Source organism: Oratosquilla oratoria, chromosome 34, assembly GCF_046742065.1.
Source record: "Oratosquilla oratoria isolate Oo_2021 chromosome 34, ASM4674206v1, whole genome shotgun sequence".
Taxonomy (NCBI): Eukaryota; Metazoa; Arthropoda; class Malacostraca; order Stomatopoda; family Squillidae; genus Oratosquilla; species Oratosquilla oratoria.
Genome location: NC_134810.1, coordinates 38,703,184 through 38,715,293, shown reverse-complemented (window position 1 = coordinate 38,715,293; position 12,110 = coordinate 38,703,184).

Below are 12,110 nucleotides of genomic sequence, written 5' to 3'. Positions count from 1 at the left end.
GTGAACAAAAGGGATGCTGCCACCCTTCTCCCCATAATACAGTCAGTCGTGCAACAGGGATCAATAATTCACAGTGATGGATGGAGGGCATATAATAATATCCAAGGACATGGCTTTACACATAGGACGGTTAACCATTCTCTCAGTGTTGTTGATCGGCAAACTGGTGTACACACCCAGGCGATTGAATCACACTGGAATAAATATAAATCACATATAAAAGACGATGCGAGGATACAGGCGGAACATGTTGCATGAATATCTTCAAGAATTCATGTGGTGAGACCGGTTCTATAGGAATGCTTTTGACAACCTATGCAATCATATTTCCCCTCAGTTTCTAATGTAACTGCTAAACATGAACTGAAATTAACGATACAGTTGCCTAATTAGAATTAGAATAATTAGAATAATCATATTGTCTTTGCTTTCTCTTCATATTTCCCCTCTTCTATATAATAAATGCACGGTCTTGAGTCCGGAGTGGAGATTCTTCAGTTCATCTTAGTTCTTTTTCTTACCCTGTACTACCGAGAGTCTTCGAGAAAAATCAGAATTGTTTGACATTGAACAGAATCGCATAAATGAATCGCCCTGGAAGGGTGGGTACCGGGTATCTGCGTTCTCTCAATTATTTTTCTCAGTGTTGTTGTCGTTCTCTAGACAATCGGGCTAAATGGTCCCGTCTCTCTGAGGAATGGATCAAAGGCTATAACAAGGTTGATGCAAACAAGGTCATCATAATAAAACAACAGGGCAGGACTCGCAGTAATGGGTATAAACTGGACAAATTTAGATTTAAGAAGGAAATAGGCAAGAATTGGTTTACTAATAGGGTGGTCGATGAATGGAATAAACTTAGTAGCCATGTAGTAAGCGCTGAAACTATCAGTTGTTTTAAAAAACGATTAGACAACTTTATGGATGGGGATGACAGGTGGTGATGGATACGGAGCTGCCTAGTGTAGGCCTTATGGTCTTTTGCAGTCTCCTTTATTCTTATGTTCTTAATGCCATGAATGGTACGGGGTTTTCCCACAGATCCCTTATAGAATGTATATTGTGCTGGCGTGGATAATTGTGTACAATGCTGCCTTCCATATTGTTTTACAACCTGATGCAGCCGCGTCCTCGCCGTGGGGCCAGACCGTCATAAGCTCTTGCCACCCTAAAGGCGTTCTCACTCTGGGCAATTTTTCCTCCGATTGTTAGAGCATATTTGCAGCCCGCAGCTTTTGGGAACGAATCTGATATGCTGGAGGAAAATAATTTTACCTCCAGCAAATCAAAAGACATGCATTTTTGTCGAGAAAACTAAATATTTTGCCATAGTGATTTCACGGTGGAAAAAAGTTCTGTCGGTGGTCGGTACCTCCGATTAATCAGATGTTGGAGGTAAAATAGCCCAGTGTGATAACCCTTTCATGGATGACACGCATCTCTGTGTTGCGTTGTGTGGTAAAGTCCCTCTGCGCAATGCACCTGCCTGGCCAATGAATGTAGGTTATATGGGACTAATCGATGCTGTCTCAGCACAGTTCAGACTGCACAAGGTCTAACAAAGGACAGCTCTTCTCGTCCCCAACAAAATTTGCTTCTAGTGTCAAAGGGTTATTACACTGGGCTATTTCTCCTAACATATCCTACCTCCAACCTCCATTCGAATAACTAGAATATGACTTCGTTTACAGAAATCTAGACTTCTCTAAGAACATTTCAACAGTATGTCTAACATTCGTATAGGTTTACAATCTCTTAGTTCATCATTCAGCTTTGCTATATATGACGGAAAGATAATTTGATATTTGGAAATTAGAAAAAAATATTATATTGTAACCGAAGTCGTTTTTACACAAACGAACTCTCAACGGCCGGCGTTGGTGAAGCCCGTGGAAGCTCAGTGAGACCCCTTCAGACATAGCAGAGTCTGTAAATTTCGTAAACATTGCAAGTTACTTTCTTTTTCTCTCGCCAGGGTATAATTGTTTGGTTGAAGGAAATTCCCTCTTCATTTCAGTTATAAACGACAATCTGGATCAACCAGTCAGCGTCGATTGGCTTCCTTCTGTGTTTTCCTGTATACCGCGCAGCAATTTTCTTCCACTGGTGGACTCTCTACGAAGCAACAAAGCCTCCGCCCCCCATCCCCGCCCCCACCCTGCCCCTGCTTTCGCTAAAGCAGCGGTTCCTAAACTGCTGGTAACGATCCCCAAAAAGGTCATGACCCTTTATCTAGGGGTCATAGATACTGTGTGTACATTCAGCCACACAGACCAGCATATTGATTTACTTACATAACAAAACAAACGCGCCCTTCTCCATAAAACACATGAATAAATCAATACCTGTTAATAAACGTTAATAAACAATAATGTTTTTTATTTCTCTCTGCTGTGATTAATCTTTTTGATTTTTAGAATGCTGTATCTGCGATATTAGAAAATAGTATGTTTGGGTCATGGTAGATTTGGTACTACTGAAAGAAGTCACGTACTGGAAGAGTTTGGGAAACACTACGCTAGTGTCATCATCATATTTACAGTATTTATCCTGGTCACTGCTGGGAAATTCTCCCAGATGAACAGAGGACACACCCTCACTGCCCAAAGAGTTTTCATTCATGGGCTGTGAGACACCAGAGGTTACCTGACACCATCAGATGGAAAACGTAACGATGGACTTCACAGAACGAAAAACATCGTGGTCCGCCTACGTCTCAATAGTATATTATAGTGGTTCTCAGCCTGCTTTGCCTCTTCCCCTCCAAGCACCATACTCAAGTGTTATCCTTAGTCCATCCCCACACCATACACACACACACACACACACACACACACACACACACACACACACACACACACACACACACACACACACACACACACACATTATATCAACTGGTCCTACTCAAATGGTGAAATGTTTCCTCCTAACATGATGTGACATTTAAAAGAAATGTCTTATAGGTTATGTAGATCGCAGAACCTTTAGGATTACGGTTTGTAGAAAGATCAGTATTTCGACAGATTGAGTCTGGTCCTGAGGTTCTATTTCATGAAACCGAATTTATAAAATATCCTAACCCCTAAGTCTAGACATAAATCTTCAAAATGGAGGAGATTTTACCTAAATCACTATGACGGCGACCTAAATACTTATGTCTAGACATAACCTCGACATAGCACAAAGTCTAGTGAGGAATAAACATAGGGATTTAGGTAAATTCTCCGCCATTTTTGAAGATTTATGTCTAGACTTAGGGATTAGGATATTTGATAAATTCAGCCCCAGGGACTTGTGGAATTAAGGTGCAAGACCACAAGACAACGCCCAACATTGACGTCTACCGTTGACTGCCACTTGCCCCATTGCCCCTAACACATAAGGCAAAGGTGGTGTTTTTCTGTCACAACTAAATGTGGCGGCACACTAGGCTAGCGTGTTACTTGCTTTTGCTACTTCGGTTGAGAAGAAATGACTTCGATAACAATATTCTAGATTTCCGTAAGAACATCTCAGCATTATGTATAACATTCGCATTCTAGGTTTAACATCATTTAGTTCGTTATTCAGCTTTTCACTATATGACGCAGGAGTAATTTGACAACTGGAAATTTAAAAAAGAAAAAATCGTAACTGACGAAGGCGATGGAAACAAAGCTAAGGAATGCACATAGGAGAATGGAGAGTAACGGAAATAATGCTGAGAGACCGAAAGAGAGCAAATTGGGTAAGAGAGCAGACCAGAGTGAATACATTGAGGTGATAAAAGGGGGAAGTGGAATTGGGCAGGCAAGTTAGTACGAACGGCTGATGAGCGATATAGCAAGTGTGCTACTGAGTGGACGCCGCGAGATGTGAAGCATGGAAGAGGGAGACCAGACAGAAGGTGGAGAGATGAAATTGAGAAGTTTGTAGGAGTGACATGGCAAATGTTGGCGGGGTTGTGTGACTCATGGAACAGTTATGGGACCTTGGACAGTTCCCAGTTTCAGCAGCGGCCAATATATTGAACCTTTGATCTCTGTATCCCATCACAACCCTGAGGACTGTCATAAGACTTGGAGCGAAACGTCATGCAATTAATCTCCCACTTTGAGTCTGGTGTTTATACCTCTCCCTTTCATCATAGATCCCAGACTTATATATAGACCTTTATATATATATATATATATATATATATATATATATATAAATGTATATATATACTGTACATACATACAAAGGAATACAAAGGATTACAAAGGCGGAGCGTGCCGACAAGAGACCTTTTGGTCCAAAACTAGGTCGAATGCGAAAAAATATGTATAATAATGATAAAAAAAACTAGAACAAAATAAAATAAAAACAAGTAGAATAAAATAAAGATTATAACAATATAAATAATAATGAAATAAATATATATGTGGAATTAAATTATACTGGGATTCGAACCCTCGTCTGAGCAGCTTGCTTATTATAGGACGAAGGCCGTACCATCGTGTCACGACCCTTTATTGGAGGTAAACTCATCAATTGTCGAATGGGAACAGAGCAGAATACATTTGTCCCACGAAAATATTTTCATCCCTTATCTTTCAGGGTTAACGTAACAACCCTGACCCTGAGAACCACAAATATCGAATGACGTCATCGACTGTGCACAGAGGACCGGAAATGACGACATTGAATGACCTTGTGTGCTTGCCGGGCAGAATGCACGTGGAGCGTAATTCTACGAGTACGTGCAGTTCGTCTCGTCTCAGTTTCCAAGCCGACGCGGCCGACTCCATGTTCACCTCCTCCTTCCCCTCCTCCTCCTCCTTCCCCTCCTCCTCCGTTTCCTCGCTAAACCTGCCGCGAATCACGTCCACTCAAAATATGGACTTCAATACCTTTAACTCCCTTTCCTCTTTCGAGATTTCCGATTTTCTTCTGCTCCTCTTGTTTTCCTCCTCTTTATTTTCTTTTCTTCTTCTCTCCCTCTACATCCTTCCCCGTCACCTCCTCATACGTCACATCCTTCTCTGTCGCTGCCTCCTTCTACTCCTCTTCTTCCTCCTCCCATCCCTCTCTCTCTTCTCCTCCTACTCCTCCTTCTTCTCCTCCCACTTCTGTTTCTTATCCTCCTCATTTTCCTTTCCCTCTTCTCCCTCTTTCTCCTCAACTATCTCTTTTTTCCTCCTCCTTCTTTCGTTTCCCTCCTTCCTCGTCTTTCTCCTCATCCACGTATCCTCTTTTTCCTCCTCCTTCCCTCTTTCTTCTCCTCAACTATCTCTTTTTACCTCCTCCCTCCTTCCTTTCTTTCTCCTCATCCTCCTACCCTCTTTGTCCTCCTCCTTCCCTCTTCCTTCTTCTCAACTATCTCTTTTTACCTCCTCCCTCCTTCGTTCCCCATCCTTCCTTTCTTTCTCCTCATCCTCCTACCCTCTTTCTCCTCCTCCTTCCCTCTTCCTTCTCCTCCTCCTCTTCCTTCTCCTCTTACCAAACGTACACCGCGTCCACTTTGAACAAGATCCATATTCCTTCTAGGCCCCTCTCAGCACAGCCTCCTCACTGGTGTGTGTGTGTGTGTGGGGGGGGGGGTAGGGAAATGAGTGGGCGAATCAGGTGTGGTTGATGAAAACCCGGCCTTGAGGCAGGTAATAATAGGTCACGTGGTAACAACAATAGGACAAACAAGACTCACCAGATGACGAAGAAGCCTCAGCGTGTCGATGGAGAGTGTCAGTGTTCAGCTGAAGGAGTTTCACCTCTCTCTAAGGCCAGGGGTCACCTAACTACGACACGCGGGCTGGATCCGGCCTGCGAAGTCAGTTTGGCTACGGACACACGAGAGGCTGTTTAGCCGCTCAACCGCTGCGGCTGTTTAGCCGCTCAACCGCTGCGGCTGTTTAGCCGTTTTTATAGAACACACTACTTTTAATGGAATTGCGCGCATTAGTTACTTAACCGCTAATGCGCGCAATTCCATTAAAAGTAGTGTGTTCTATAAAAACGGCTAAACAGCCGCAGCGGTTGAGCGGCTAAACAGCCTCTCGTGCGTTTCATCCTTTTATCTGACCCAACGCCGCACTGTACGTTTGGTGGCCCTTGTACTAACTAGACAGGCAGTTTGAGGTGTGGAAATTGCTCTTGTGGGTTCCCTTTACACCGGCCGCTTCTTTGGACATAATAGTTCCGTCTACCAGACTGCCTATGTAGACTAAGTACCAATCAACACCTTTGCTATCGAAAGTACCAAAGATATGACGAACTTAAGGACCCAGTCACACCAAACTTACGACCTGTTTCCGACTACCGGTGGTCGCCGACCAGTTGCAGGTAGTCTTTGGAAGTCGCTGGTAGTCGGTAATAAAATAGATAAATAGATGGATCGATAGATAGATATATTACGACCCACACTGAATAGTCCCCAGTACGCAGATTTTCATCTTATCAACCACATTAACTTTTTTCAATTTCAATTCCTTGCATAGGTTTTGTGTCGCCGACCGATCGCTGGATTTTCGGTCGAAGGTGGTCGGAAACAGGTCGTAAGCTTGGTGTGTGAAACTAGGCAATGAGTCCCAAACTATTTTTTTGTGTAGCTCCCTTTTGGTCTCCAACAAACCCACAATCCCCCCTTTTTTTTGTATTCAAATGAAATTATATATATATAAATATATATATATATATATATATATATATATATATATATATATATATATATAGATATATATATATATACATATATATATATATATATATATATATATATATACAAGTATATATATTCTATTTGTATCTTAATAAAAACGACTTGGGGTGATTGATGGAATTATAATTTACACGTACGGACGGATGTCTGCAAGGGGCGATTCAGCGAAATAGATGTCAGAATGAATTAATCATCCATCTGCTACCCATCTCCAGTGCCTACCAACACCACCTCGGTCGGAAGGAGCAGCCCCGACGGGCTAGCACTCGATCACCGAATCGGGGCTCAATTTTCTCATCAATCGAATGGATTATCTTGCCCCTCTCCTCATCACACGAGGAAATCTGACAATTGGTGATTGCTCTCCTTCTATTACAACAAAAAGGTTTCAAACGAAGAGCCCCATGCTATTGCAGTAAAGACATCAGTTCGACGCTACGCTCTTGTTCCGGACCGTAGCCTCGTAAAAAGAAGAAGAAAAAAAAAAATAGAGGCCTTTGTCATCGCAGACATTAGATAAACTCTGTGCTATCTGTGGCAGCGCTATCTCTCCGCTTCGGCCAGACAATGTGATTCAGCACTGGGTGTATCTCCTCCAACCTAGTAACATGATTTATGAATTTCTGTTCATCCACTTCGGCCAGACAGTGTGATTCAGCATTGGGCGTATCTCCTCCAACCTAGTAACATGATTTATGAATTTCTGTTCATCCACTTCAGCCAGACAGTGTGATTCAGCATTGGGCGTCTCCTCCAACCTAGTAACATGAATTATGAGTTTCTGTTCGACCCAGACGATCTCATTCAGTCGAGGGACACTTCATTTCTTCATCCTCAATGATTGAGACGAACTCGATGGATCCTTTCCATCCAGGGATAGAGTTGGAAGACTGAGTTGCCAACAATTGATTTTTCCTTTCCCTCCTCTTCCTCATACACAAATATACTACAGATTTATCTTGCTAGCGTGGATTAGTCTTATCATTCTAGAATGTACTTTGGGTACTCTATTTCCCAGAGAGTATTAGCTAGAATTCTAGATCAAGTATTCTCAACCTGACTTCTCGCGTGTATTGTTTTTGTTCTCTAGTCTTTTGGAGACTTATGAAACTCTGTTCCCGTAGGAGTCCACTCAAAACCTAAGCGCAAACATACGGTGGTATTCTTAAAAAAAATCTTTACCGTCCAAGGTTTTGTATAAGATTTATGTAAGGACTTTTTTTTTTTTAAAGAATGCCACCGTAAGATTCTTACGTTAGTATTCTCAAAAAAAATAATTCCCTTCCAAGGATTTATATGAGATTTATATAAGGAAAGATTTATACAAGGAAAGATTTTTTTTAAGAATACCACCGTGATACGCTGACATGTGAGACAGATGACGCAGCACAGAGAAAAGTACATTCTGAACTTCTTTCTCAATTGAAATGTTAAGGATGTGCATCTAGAGGTATTTCAAGTAAGAGGGAAGTTCAAACTGTACTTCACTTCAGCAACAGAAAGTCTGTCTTTGATCTGTACTGTGTCGCCTGCTTCTCAATTTGTGCTCAGGCTAAATCTTTGCCAATCCAAAGGATTACAAAGGTGGAGCATGCCGACAGGGGATCTTTCGGTCCATAACAAGGTCGGATGAAAAAAAAAAAAAAAAAAAAAAAAAAAAAAAAAAAAAATATAAATGAAAAATAATACAAAATAAATAAAGATTATAATAACATAAATAATAATATATAAAATAAATGCATGTGTATAGTTAAATGATAAACAAACAAGTTAAATAATAATAAAAAAACACGGTGCGATATAGTCCTCAAGTACAGAAGCGCTGGCTATTACTGACAAAATGCAGTTCATGGGAATCCTCGAATCCTAGGCTGAGAACCGCCAATCTAAATGTCAAAATAAGATAAACTTTCCGTTATGTAACGAACCGACCAAGGACATAGTGTAGGTCCTCTACGAGAATTGTTGTGAAAGAAATCAGGAATATTATGTCATCGAACCTCTCTAGGTCTAGCGAACCCACGAAAGCTACAGGAAATGCTTTAGACCACAACTGTCTTCCCTGAGGGAGTTGATTGATTATCATCAATTAGGGGGCATACGCCAGGGGGCGCCTTGCTTCACTCACACGCCGGCTCCAGGTTCCACGATCTCTCCGAGCAAGCTTCCGTGCAGACACCCTCCCATCCCATTACAAACAACTCTCAACTGGTTCGATCATCTTGCCCCCAGCCATGAATTCTTCTGTGGTCGTTCCCTTCTTCGCCTCCTCCATCGAGGGTTGGCTCTTGTGGAAAAAACGCTGAATAGGATCACCATCTGGGAAACGTGCCACGTGATGCCTATAGAGACGGAGTTGACGTTAATCAATTTGGGTGAATTTTATTTCCTTCAGTCTCCGGAGTTGACGCTCATCAATTTGGGTTGATCTTATTTCCTTCAATCTCTTCCCATTTATCACACTTTAGTTCGATTCTGACGGCTTCCGTTGATTACCACAAACTCCGGACATTTGATCAAATATGTCAAACGAGTTTAACATATTATAAGTTTTGCCATGGATGACGTCAACTGCCTTGTATCAACTGAGGACAGGCCCCCGTGTTCATGGAGTTACTAATCCCCTGTTCACACTAGCAGTTTTAACCGCGCGGAAACCGCCGCGCTTCCGCATGATAAAAAAAAAATGCACGGTTGTGTGTGACGACTTCCACTGACTTATGTTGTAATTGAACAGCCGCGGTTCAAATCGCTAGTGTGAACAGGGCGCTCTTTACAGACTTGATTCTGGTTAACGCCTACCGTTATCACACTGAGCTATTTTTCCTCCGACTGTTGGAGCAGATTTGCAGCCGGCATATGCTGGAGGAAAATATTTTTCTTCCAGCATATGAAATGACATTCTATGTAAATTGTTGAGAAAACAAAATAGTTTGCCGCAGTGATTTGACGGCGGTACCGCCGATTAGTTGGAGGTTGGAGGAAAATAGCCTAGTGTGATACTGTCTAAGGGAAAGGTTTGCGCAAGAGCAAAATCAAGTAAGTTTGGGTGGAGGATTTGGGCTTACGAGATGAAGGATTACAAAGGATTACAAAGGAAGAGCATGTCGACAGGTGACCTTTTGGTCCATAACTAGGCCGGATGTGGAAAAAAAATAAGTAAACAAATAAAATAGATAAATTAATAAAACAAACTAATAAATATGGATAAGGATACTCATGGACTTTATATTCCATTATCGGAGAAAAGAAAGTTGTACGAAGATGTGTGTATTACGATCACTGTCTGTGGTCCTCTTCATATTTCGTCACTAATCATCTAATGTCACAAATAATCTTAACGTATATCTATATATTGATTTCCTGTGTTCAAATACACCATAAATCTTTTCATTACGGAAACACGTCAAAAAAAAATTTCTTTCCATCTATAGTTATGACACGTTAGATTTCTTTCTCATTTTCTACCACATGCTCAATCTCAACACATGACTAACTCTGGCAGTCTAAACACGTAGGGCAAAGGTGATTTTCTATTGTGATATATCTAAATTGGACAAATCTAAGTTAAAGAAGGAAATAGGCGAGAACTGGTTTACCAACAGAGAGGTTAACGAAAGGAATAGACTTGGTAACGTTATAGCGATCACTGAAACAACTGATCGTTTTAGGAGATTAGACAGCTTTATGGGTAGAGATGGAAGGTGATGTAACTGCCTAGTGTAGGTCTTATGGTCTCTTGTAGTCTCCTCCATTCTTAATGAGGCACCCAGGGTTAGTGGAGATTGAGACCAAGATTTCGTTTTGATCAATAACAAAGGATTATAAAGGGGGAGCATGCCGACAGGAGACCTTTTGGTCCATATCTAGGTCGGATGCGAAAAAAAATCAATAATAAAATAATAAATAAACTATAATAATGTAAATAACAAATAAAATACATAAATGCATACGTATAGTTAAATAATAAACAAACAGGTAAATAGTAAATAATAATAAATTGACATATAACTAATAATAAATGAAAATCAAACAGACAAATGATAACAAATAAAAAACAAATAATATAAAATAAATCATAATCATTACAGCAACTTGCTTAGGTGTTTATCTAAATTATCTGCCCCAAAAGTTTGTTCAGAGTCAAAAAGAAGAATCACAAAAATGGTGCTCTGGGTATATTGAATTGGACCAAAACTACGAACAAATACATCGTAAATGGCAAAGGACAGAAAAAAGCAGCAGTTTATAGATTCTAAAAAAAAAAAGAGGGAATATGATCCAAAGACGTTATTTAATGGTTAGTAAACTGAAATGGAGAGTTCTTTATTATTAAGACAAGATATAACATACCTTTTGTTTCTAATAGGAACCAAAGAAGACAACTGATGACATTTTCTTTTTAGATTCGCAGCAGTAGACCAAGACTTTTTTTCTTATTCATACAGCAAAAGGAGAATTAAAACACTTCTTTTGATTGATAACATTTATTTGTCGTAAGAATGATGTGAGCACTGAAACGCCGAGGGATGAAATAAAGACGAGCGAGGAGAAATAACAATGGAGAAGAATAGGGAGAATCGTTGAGAAACTTGAGAAGAAATTATCGAGACGTTGGAATAATAATAATAATAAAAAAAAGTGATATTCAGTGTAGGGTAAGGACTGGGCATATGATCGGCGACGGGAATTATAGCTCCTTGTCTTACCCCTGAAGATTTTCGCGTTGCTTGTCACTACTGAACCAGATTTGTCTAAATATTCTGTGGAGCTTGGCAGCTGGTGGTGCGTAGAGTACGGGGTATGGAGCAGTGAATGAAGAAATTTAAGAAAATGAAGTTGAAGAAGTGAAGGAGTGGGGCAGAGACTAAAAGGATGTAGAGGATGGTGAAAGGACTAGATGTAGCGACATATGAAATAATGTGAAGGAAATAATGTACAATAAGGATTTATTTTCTTCTTTTTTTCCCCGAGAGCAGACGCTTATTCGACTGGCAAGTAAGTCTGCCTTATCTGAAGAATTCAAAGAAATGGACAAGTCAGTCATGTGTGCATGGCACGTGCTTGTAGATACTTGTGTGCGCGTGTGCATGTGTATGCACACATATATTTGTGCACATAGAGGCGTCCAGAAACAGAGGGGCATCCCCTCTACTTTTACTGGTGTCGAGTTAAAGATGGATCGTGAAAGGCATAAGTGCCTATATATATATATATATATATATATATATATATACATATACATATATATACATAAATATATATGCATACATATATATATATGTATATATATATATATGCATATATATATATATACATATACATATATATGTATATATATATGCATATATACATATACAGTATATACATATGTATATATATGCATATATACATATATATATGTGTGTGTGTGTGTGTGTGTGTATGTGTG